This window comes from Primulina huaijiensis, chromosome 3, assembly GCF_012295235.1.
Source record: "Primulina huaijiensis isolate GDHJ02 chromosome 3, ASM1229523v2, whole genome shotgun sequence".
Taxonomy (NCBI): Eukaryota; Viridiplantae; Streptophyta; class Magnoliopsida; order Lamiales; family Gesneriaceae; genus Primulina; species Primulina huaijiensis.
In genome coordinates this window covers 20,523,460-20,535,319 of record NC_133308.1, presented here as the reverse complement: position 1 = coordinate 20,535,319, position 11,860 = coordinate 20,523,460, and positions in this window count along the sequence as shown.

Below are 11,860 nucleotides of genomic sequence, written 5' to 3'. Positions count from 1 at the left end.
CAACACATTAAATATTCTATTTGCCGAACTCACTTCCATGGGCATAAAATAGGGGAAAAGGAACGTGCGGAGCTTCTACTTCAAAGTCTACCAGATTCATATGATCAACTTACTATCAACATAACCAACAATATTCTTATGGACTTTCAAAAATTCGACGATGTCTTAACCGCAGTTCTCGGAGTAGAAAGCCGGCGCAAGAATAAGGAAGATAGGTTGGTAACCTCGAAGCAGGCAGAGGCTTTACCGATGATAAGAGGAAGATTTATGGACCGTGACTCCAGTGGGAGCCAAAGACAAGGTAGATCAAATTCGAGAAGTAAGAAGAAAAATATTTACTGCTGTAAATGTGGCGGTAAATGGCACTTCAAGAAAGAGTGTACGAGTATTGATAAAAGCTCTCAAGGAAATGTGGCCAGTACTTCAGGTAGTGGTGAAATATTATTCAGCGAAGCGTCAACATTTGCAGAAGGCAGACACAAATTTTGTGACACATGGATTATGGATTCAGGAGCGACGTGGCACATGACGTCTCGGAGAGAGTGGTTTGATCATTATGAACCAGTCTCAGGAGGATCTGTATTAATGGGAAATTATCATGCCTTAGAAATCGCTGGGGTCGGTACTATCAAAATTAAAATGGTTGATGGCACCATTCGCACCATACATGAGGCACGACATGTGAAAAGACTTACGAATAATCTTTTGTCCTTGGGACAATTGGATGACATCAGGTGCAAAACCCGTATCGAGAATGGGATCATGAAAATTGTGAAGGGTGCGCTTATGGTTATGAAGGCGGAAAAAGTTGCTACAAATCTGTATGTATTTTTGGGAGAAACACACAAAGAGGCGGAACTAGCTATTGCATCAATTGGTTCAGAAGAAGAATTAACAATGTTATGACATAGAAAGCTCGGTCATATGTCAGAACGAGGGTTGAAAGTTCTCTCAAATTGGAAGATGCTGCCGGGACTTGCAAAAGTGTCATTACCCTTTTGTGAGCATTGTGTTACCAGTAAACAACACAAATTAAAGTTTGACACTTCTACTGCCAGGAGCAAAAGCATACTGAAGCTTATTCATTCGGATGTTTGGCAAGCACTAGTTGTATCCCTAGGAAGAGCGAGATACTTTGTCTCGTTCATTGATGATTTCTCTAGGAGATGTTGGGTGCACCCAACCAAGAAAAAATCAGACGCTTTCCAGATCTTCAAAGATTTCAAAACGCGGGTTGAACTTGATTCATAAAAGAAAATCAAGTGTTTGATACTGACAATGGAGAAGAATATACCAGTGACGAATTTGATGCATATTGTCAACATGAGGGTATCAAAAGACGGTTTACGACGGCTTACACACCTCAACAGAATGGAGTGGCGGAGCGGATGAACAGGACCTTGTTGGACAGAACAAGAGCTATGTTGAGGACTGCAGGTCTAGAATAGTCATTTTGGGAAGAAGCAGTCAAGACCGCTTGTTATATTATCAATCGTTCTCCTTCAATGGCGATTGATCTGAAGACTCCGATAGAGATGTGGACTGGGAAGCCGACAGATTATTCTAATTTACATACATTTGGAAGTCCTGTGTACATTCTGTATAATGAACAAGAAAGATCGAAGTTAGATTCGAAATCCAGAATATGTATCTTCTTGGGTTATACTGATGGAGTAAATGTGTTTCGCTTGTGGGATCCTACTTCTCACATGCTTGTTATCAGCAGGGATGTTATCTTCGAGGAAGATAAAGTTAAGGGAGACAAAGGCACGATGAATACATAAACTACTATATTTCATGTGGAAAATAAGACAGACGAAGGTCAAATTTCTTGTAAAGCAGTACCAGAGCACGAAGAACAAGAACAAGTTGAGTCTAAGGTTTTCAATGTGAGGCAGTCAACTCGAGACAGAAGACCACCATGTTGGCTTTTAGATTATGTCACTAAAAGCAATATTGCATATTATATATTATCAGAGGATGGTGAGCCATCGAGTTTTCACGAGGCTACACAAAGCTAGGATGTATCCTTGTGGATGATAGCAATGCAAGAAGAGTTGGAGGCATTAGACAGGAATAAAACTTGAGATCTTGTTACATTACCACGAGGAAAGAAAGCCATTGGAAACAGATGAGTCTATAAGATCAAGCGTGATGGCAATAACCAATTGGAGCGGTATCGTGCTAGATTGGTGGTAAAACGGTATGCTCAGAAAGAATGCATTGACTTCAATGAGATATTTTCTCCTGTGGTTTGACTTACAACAGTCAGAGTGGTGCTGGCATTGTGTGCGGTGTTTGACCTACATCTAGAACAGCTAGATGTAAAATCGGTGTTTCTTCATGGAGATATTGAAGAAGAAATCTATATGCTCCAGCCAGAAGGTTTTGTGGAAAAATGCAAAGAGAACTTGGTTTGCAGGTTGAACAAATCTCCGTACGGTCTCAAACAAACGTCGAGGTATTGGTACAAGAGACTTGATTCCTATATCATGAGCCTTGGATACAAAAGACTGATTGCAGACCCTTGTACATATTTCAAGAGGTCTGGTGATGATTATATCATTTTGCTGTTGTATGTGGACGACATGTTGGTAGCAGGCCCCAACAAAGATCAGGTCCAAGGCTTGAAGACACAGTTGGCTAGAGAATTTGATATGAAGGACATGAGACCAGTAAACAAGATTCTAGGGATGCAAGTTCACCGAGACAGAAGTAACAGAAAGATTTGGCTTTCCCAGAAAAATTATTTGAATAAATTCTTGCAACGCATCAACATGCAAGATAGTAAGCCAATTTCGACCCTCTTCCTGTTAACTTCAAGTTATCCTCTGAGATGTATCCTAGCAGTGAAACAGAGAGGATGGAGATGTCTCGAGTAACATATGCATCAGCAGTGGGGAGTTTGATGTTCGCCATGATATGTACAAGATCGAACATTACTCAAGCAGTGGGAGCAGTTAGTCGGTATATGGTGAATCCTGGACGAGGGCATTGGAGTACAGTTAATAGGATCCTTAGATACATTAAGAGTACCTCAAATGCTGCATTATGTTATGGAGGATTAGATTTTACACTCAGAGGCTATGTCGATTCAGATTATACAGGTAATCCAGATAAGAGGAAATATACTACTGGTTATGTGTTTACACTTGCAGGGGGGAGCAGTAAGCTGGGTTTCAAAACTACATATAGTTGTGGCGTTATCTAAAACAGAGGCAGAATACATGGCAGCTACTCAAGATTGTAAGGAGGCAATATGGATTAAAAAGTTATTGGAGGAGATCGGACATAAACAAGAGAATGTTTCTTTGTTTTGTGATAGTCAGAGTGTTTTGTATATCGCAAGGAATCCAACTTTTCATTCCAGGACAAAACACATTAGAGTTCAATTTCACTTTGTACGGGAAGTAGTAGAAGAAAGAAGTGTGGATATGCAGAAGATCCATACAAAAGATAACATAGCTGATTTTCTGACCAAGCCAGTGAACACAGATAAGTTTGAGTGGTGTAGATCTTCAAGTGGCCTATCAGAAACGTAAGCAGCAGGGAATGACAAGATTGAAAGGATGTGTGGAGATGTGTTTGATTCTCAATCAAATCTCCAAGTGGGAGAAATGTTAGCCACATTTATTGCATGTCAGGCAAATAATTCAATGGGAATAGTATAAGCGGCAGCATAATTTTACGACGAAAAAAAAACGTGGGTTGGCATATTTGACGAGAAACGTTCAGACGGAAATAACGCGTTTTAACACGTATTCACACGGACAAGGGGCTCTATAAATAGAGCTCCCATTTGATTCTGAAAATCATCACTTCTTCGAGTTTTCTCTCATCTTATAGCATTTGAGTTCTTAGTTCTATAATATTTGTGAGGTGTTTTGTTATCCGGTATTAAGAGAGTGTGTTCTCTTTGAAAACACAGTGAGTGAGCTGTACACCACAAAATATTATAGTGGAATTCTTTTCATCTTGCCCGTGGTTTTTACCATAATAATTTTTAGGGGTTTTTCACGTAAATCTAGATGTCCAGTTTATTCTTTATTTTCATATTTATTATATCAAATTACCGCACGTGGAACCAACAGATTTAAGTATTTAACACGATGTCCTTAGATTTTGGTATTGATATGTTCTGATTTCTAAATATGGTTGCACTTTTAGCTCTCTTTCTTGCCCATGTTTTGTATTCAGGTAGGTATCTATATATGTTTACAGCCATTTGTGGAATGAAATGAATCTTTCTTTTGGCTAAACTGTGCGATATCATTTGAAGATTGATAATCTTGTGAAAGGAGCATTTGGTCAGGTCTTGAAAAATCTTAACTTGATGATAGGAATTCAAGAGAACATTGGCCGCTCCTTTCTGTTCTTTTGTTTCTTTAAAATGGTATTTCCATTAACCATGCAGTGCGCCACAATCTTGAGTAATAATTTGACGATAAAACCATTCTTTTAAGCCATTGATATAGAATAGAAGATGATAGACCAAACTATGCAAATGAGACTTGTCGGCAAAGTCAAAAGCATCAGAAAACATTGCATTAAATGAGAAGATGTGTTTTAGTGGTTGGCTACGCAGCGGAAATTTCGTGGAAATTTCAGATAGAAGACGGAAGACGCGTACGGACAAGGGGCTCTATAAATAGAGCTTCCCCTTCATTTTGAAATCATCTCTTCTTCGAGTTTTCTCTCATTCTATAGCATTTAAGTGTTGATTTCTATAATATTTGTGAGGTGTTTGTTCTCTTTGAAAACACAGTGAGTGAGTTATACACCACAAAATATTATCGTGGAATTCTTTTCATATTGCCCGTGATTTTTACCTTAATAATTTTTATAGGTTTTCCACGTAAATCTCGGTGTCCAGTTTATTCTTTATTTTCGGGTTTATTATCTCAAATTACCGCACGTGGGACCAACAAGTGGTATTAAAGCCTTGGTTTAAAATTTCTTAAAATTCTGAGTATGCTCTGTGGTTGCAAACTAGACTGATCTTCCACATCAGAAAAGATTTTTGAGATTCTTTTTGTTAAGGCGGGATTATTTTTGTTCAGTCTACTAAATTGTTGTAGACATAATGGCGGGAAGGTACGAGATAGAAAAGTTCAACGGAAGCAATTTTATGCTGTGGAAAATAAAGATACAAGCAGTTTTAAGAAAAGATAATTGCTTGGCGGCTATTGAAGATAGACCAGTGGAAATTACGGACGATGGAAAGTTGAATGAGATGAATGATAATGTTGTTGTCAATTTACACTTAGCTATATCAGACGAAGTATTGTCAAGTATATCTGAGATTAAAAAAAAAGCAAAAGTTATCTGGGATACTCTGACAAAGATATACGAGGTCAAGTCCCTGCACAACATGATTTTCCTAAAGAGAAGGCTTTATACTCTTCGGATGGCGGAATGCTCATCGATGACCGACCATATCAACACAATAAATACTATATTTGTCCAACTCACTTCCAAGAGGCATAAAATAGGGGAAAATGAACGTGCGGAGCTTCTACTTCAAAGTCTACCAGATTCATATGATCAACTTATCATAAACATAACCAACAATATTCTTATGGGCTTTCTAAAATTCGACGATGTCTTAACTGCGGTTCTTGGTGAAGAAAGCCGGTGCAAAAATAAGAAAGATAGGTTGGTAACATCGAACCAGGCAGAAGCTTTACCGATGATAAGAGGAAGATTTATGGATCGTGACTCCGGTAGGAGTTAAAGACGAGGTAGATCAAAGTCGAGAAATAAAAAAAAATATTTACTGCTTTAAATGTGGCGGTAAAACGCACTTCAAAAAAGAGTGTACGAGTATCGAGAAGAGTTCTCAAAGAAATGTGGCCAGTACTTCTAGCAGTGGTGAAATATTATTCAGCAAAGCAGCAACTGCTGCAGAAGGCAGACACAAATTTTGTGACACATGGATTATGGATTCAGAAGCGACGTGGCCATGAAGTCTCGGAGAGAATGGTTTGATCATTATGAACCAGTCTCAGGAGGATCTGTATTAATGAGAAATGATCATGCCTTGAAAATCGTTAGGATCGGTACTATCAAAATTAAAATGTTTGATTGCACCATTCGCTCCATACAGAAGGTACGACATGTGAAGGGACTGACGAAGAATCTTTTGTCCTTGGGGCAATTGAATGATATCGGGTGCGGTGCAAAACCCGTATCGAGAACGGGATCATGAAAATTGTGAAGGGTGCGCTTGTGGTTATGAAGACGGAAAAATTTGATGCAAATCTGTATGCACTTTTGGGAGAAACACACAAAAAGAGGCAGAACTAGCTGTTGCATCAGTTGGTTCAGAAGAAGAATTAACAGTGTTATGGCATAGAAAGTTTGGGCATATGTTAGAACGAGGGTTTAAAATTCTCTCAGAACGGAAGCTGCTGCCGGGACTTACAAAAGTGTCACTACCCTTTTGTGAGCATTGTGTTACCAGTAAACAACACAGATTAAAGTTTGGCACTTCTACTTCCAGGAGCAAAAGTATATTGGAGCTAATTCATTTGGATGTTTGTCAAGCACCAGTTGTATTCCTAGGAGGAGCGAGATACTTTGTCTCGTTCATTGATGATTTCTCTATGAAATGTTGGGTGTATCCAATTAAGAAGAAATAAGACGATTTCCAGATCTTCAAAGATTTCAAAGCGCCAGTTGAACTTGATTCAGAAAAGAAAATCAAGTGTTTGAGGACTGACAATGGAGAAGAATATACCAGTGATGAATTTGATGCATATTGTCAACATGAAGACATCTAAAGACAGTTTACGACGGCTTACACACCTCAACAGAATGGAGTGACAGAGCGGATGAACATGACCTTGTTGGACAGAACAAGAGCTATGTTGAGGATTGCAGGTCTAGAAAAGTCATTTTGGGCAGAAGCAGTCAAAACCGCTTGTTATATTATCAACCATTCTCCCTCAGTGGCGATTGATCTGAAGACTCCAATGGAGATGTGGACCGGGAAGCTGACAGATTATTCTCATTTGCATACATTTGGAAGTCCTGTGTACGTTCTGTACAATGAGCAAGAAAGATCGAAGTTGGATTCGAAATCCAGAAAATGTATCTTCTTGGGTTATGCTGAAGGAGTAAAGGGGTTTTGCTTGTGGGATCCTACAGTTCACAAGCTTGTCATCAGCAGAGATGTTATCTTCGAGCAAGATAAAGTAAAGAGAGACAAAAGCACACTGAATACAGAAACTATTATATTTCAGATAGAGAATAAGACAGATGAATGTCAAATTTCTTGTGAAGAAGTACCAGAGCACGAAGAACAAGAATAAGTTGAGTCTAAGGTTTCCAATGTGAGGCAGTCAACTCGAGACAGAAGACCACCGGGTTGGCTTTCAGATTATGTCACTGAAAGCAATATTGCATATTGTATATTATCAGAGGATGGTGAGCCATCGAGTTTTCACGAGGCTGCTCAAAGCTAGGATGTATCCTTGTGGATGATAGCAATGCAAGAAGAGTTGGAGGCATTAGACAGAAATAAAACTTGGGAACTTGTTACACTACCATGAGGGAAGAAAGCCATTGGAAACAGATGGGTCTATAAGATCAAGCGTGATGAAAATAACCAAGTGGAGCGGTATCGTGCTAGATCGGTGGTAAAACGGTATGCTCAGAAAGAATGCATTGACTTCAATGAGATATTTTCACCTGTGGTTCGGCTTAAAACAGTCAGAGTAGTGTTGTCATTGTGTGCAATGTTTGACCTACATCTAAAACAGCTAGACGTGAAAACGACATTTTTTCATGGAGATCTTGAAGAAGAAATCTATATGTTGCAGCCAGAAGGTTTTGCGGAAAAAGGTAAAGAGAACTTGGTTTGCAGGTTGAACAAATCTCCGTACGGTCTCAAACAGGCGCCGAGGTGTTGGTACTAGAGATTTGATTCCTATATCATGAGCCTTGGATATAACAAATTGAGTGCAGACCCTTGTATGTATTTCAAGAGGTCTGGTGATGATTATATCATTTTGCTGTTGTATGTGGACGACATGTGTGTAGCAGGCCCCAACAAAGATCAGGTTCAAGGATTGAAGGCACAGTTGGCTAGAGAATTTGATATGAAAGAATTGGGACCAGCAAACAAGATTTTAGGGATGAAAGTTCATCGAGACAGAAGTAACATAAAGATTTGGCTTTCCCAGAAAAATTATTTGAAGAAAGTCTTGTAACGCTTCAACATACAAGATAGCAAGCCAATATCGACCCCACTTCCTGCTAACTTCAAGTTATCCTCCGAGATGTGTCGTAGCAGTGAAGCAGAGAGGATGGAGATGTCTCGAGTACCATATTCATCAGCAGTGGAAAGTTTGATGTTCGCCATGATCTGTACAAGACCGGACATCGCTCAAGCAGTGGGAGCAGTTAGTCGGTATATGGCAAATCCTGGACGAGAGTATTGGAGCATTGTCAAGAGGATCCTTAGATACATTTAGGATACCTCAAATGCTGCATTATGTTACGAAAGATTGGATTTTACAATCATTGGCTATGTTGATTCAGATTATGCAGGTGATCTTGATAAGAGGAAATCTACTACTGGTTATGTGTTTACACTTGCAGGGGGAGCAGTAAGCTGGGTTTCAAAACTGCAAATAGTTGTGGCATTATCTACAACGGAGGCATAATACATGGCAGCTACTCAAGCTTGTAAGGAGGCAATGTGGATTAAAATGTTATTGGAGGAGATTGGGCACAAACAAGAAAATGTTCTTTTGTTTTGTGACAGTCAGAGTTCCTTGCACATGGCAAGGAATCCAGCATTTCATTCCAGGACGAAACACATTGGGGTCCAATTTCACTTTGTGCAGGAAGTAGTAGAAGAAGGAAATGTGGATATGGAGAAGATCCATACAAAAGATAATATAGCTGAATTTCTGACCAAGCCAGGGAACACTGATAAGTTTGAGTGGTGTAGATCCTCAAGTGGCCTAGCAGAAACGTAAGCAGTAGGGAATGACAAGATTGAAAAGATGTGTGGAGATGTGTTTGATTCTCAATCAAATCTCCAAGTGGGAGAAATGTTGGCAAAATCAAAAGCTTCAGACAACATTGCATTAAATGAGAAGACGTGTTTTAGAGGTTGGCTATGCAGCGGAAATTTTGCGGAAATTTCAGATAGAAGGCGGAAGACCCGTTTTATGGGCTCTATAAATAGAGCTCCCCCTTCATTCTGAAATTATCCATTCTTCGAGTTTTCTCTCATTCTATAGCATTTGAGTGCTTAATTCTATAATATTTGTGAGGTGTTTGTTCTCCTGTATTAAAAGAGTGTGTGTTCTATTTGCAAACACAATGAGTGAGTTGTACACCACAAAATATTATAGTTGAATTTTTTTCATCTTGCCTGTGGTTTTTATCCTAATAATTTTTAGGGGTTTTCCCCGTAAATTTTGGTGTACAGTTTATTCTTTATTTTCGGGTTTATTTTATCAAATTACCAAACGTGAGACCAACAAGACTCACATTTAAGTTTGGATTCAAGCTCAATTCATTGCGTTCGAAAATGGATTCTTTGGCAATATCCTAAAAAGATGGAAAGTCTTCTGCGAAATCTAAGACAGTAGGGTCTCCTTTCTGCTCGCCTTTAATCCTTTCACTTATTTTGTCGAGTTTTCAATGCTATCTCAGAAACCACAAGAATAGCTGAAAATTGATTATCTTCAGTTGTCCTATATTTTTTTGTTCATCTTTGATGTGTCGTTTACCGATATTTGCTCTTTCGTTATGAAATGGACATTTTAAGAAAATTTAATTATATTAACCCATGAATTTTTAAAATAACCTTCTTCTCTAAACTTTTTTAAAAATAATCTTGTATAGTTTAAAATCTTAAGATGTTCTTTCTTTACCCTTTACACCATCTCAGTTCGTTTCTACTATGAAAAAAAGATTACTCTATCCATTTTGATCCTCTTTACTCCACTATTTTTCTGTTTGTAATAAACTAGTATTTCACTCGTGCGACACACGTAATATTAAAAATACTAAGATATTGATATAATAAATATATTTAATTATTGTATAAAATTTTTATACCATTTAATATCATATTCAAATAAAGATGACACTCTTGCTGTTAAATTAAATTATTTATCATTACATTCAATATATTGATGAAGTGAAACTGAAAAAAAAAAGAAATTAAAAATCATATATAATTTGTCTATAAAAATTAAAAAGAATAAATAAATATTTTTCATAAATAATAATTTATTAGATGAAAATTGAATAAAATTGTGAATATTTTTTGAAAATTTTAAAGATATTTATACTAAAACTCTAATTAAATAATAATATCAATATATGAACAGTCAATATACAAAAAATTCACGATGATATTATTCACTAAAAAGTTGAAAAACATAATATTATATAAATTTTTTTATAGTTTATTTAATATTTTAGATAATATGTAGAACTAAATATATAATAGTTACACAAAACTCAAAACTATAACTGAAATTAAATGATATGGTATGATCAATTCAAACATTTGAGATATTATTATTTACTCTCCATTTTTTAAAATATAATTCATATTTCTTTTTTTACTCTAAAATGTCTCATATGTTCTCAAATGTTTTTTTTAAAATAATGATATAAACATACATTGTCTTTTATACATTTTTCTTTTACTAAATATAATAAATATTAAAAATAATTAACATAAATTCTTATGAGACCGTCTCATGAGTTATTTGTGAGATGAATCTTCTACGCGACACGACTTGTTAAATATTTTTGTTTTATGTCAAAATTATTATTTTTCACTCAAGAATATACCGAGTCGACTCGTCCCGTGAATATAGATCTGTAAGGTGTGTCCTTTGGATATGTCCCTTGGCACATGAGGCTCACTCTTTAAATAGTCCCTCTACATGCATGCATCAGTCTTCTTTTTTCCTGCATACATTCTCGTTGCATTCTTTTCTTCCAAACTTGAAAGCTTCGACATATCTTTGTTCGCTGGCATCCGGAACTTGTAGTGCTGCAGTTTCTGAATCAGAGTTGTTGTATCATGGGGATGATTGTCGTTTCGTATAGCACGTGATTACAGGCAAATTCGTCTTGCGGAAAAAAGATTTTCCTTGCCTCAACTCGTATTATTCTCTGTTCCAAAGATCATCGGGAAACATATATATTACAATCGCAAGACGAATCTTTGTTTCTTACTGATCTTCATTCTGCCGATATGTAGACTGCATCATTCACTCCCATGCCTACTGCCCTTGCTCACGGTGAAAAACCTCCGAAGTTTTCTGGTGCCGACTTCAAACGTTGGCAGCATAAAATGCTATTCTATCTGACCACATTGAGCATGTCTCGGTTTCTGACAGAGTCCCCTCCTGTCATATCCGAAGGCGATACAGACTCGCAACGAAGGAATGTTGTTGATGCATGGAACCACACTGACTTCCTCTGCCGCAACTATATTTTAAACGGATTTGACGACATGCTTTACAGTGTCTACTGCTCTGTCAAGACAGCCAAAGAGTTGTGGGACTCATTGGAGAAAAAGTACAAGACAGCAGATGCAGTAGTCAAGAAGTTCGTAGTTGGTAGATTTTTGGACTTCAAAATGGTGGACACCAAATCTGTAATAAACCAGGTACAAGAAATTCAAATTGTTATTCATGACTTATTAGCAGAGGGGATGGAAATCAATGAACCATTCCAAGTGGCGGCTATTATTGAGAAGTAGTCATCAATGTGGAAAGACTTCAAGAACTATCTTAAGCACAAACGCAAGGAGTTAAAACTCGAAGATATGATTGTCAGGCTTTGAATTGAGGAAGATAGTCAAAACTCTGAAGCC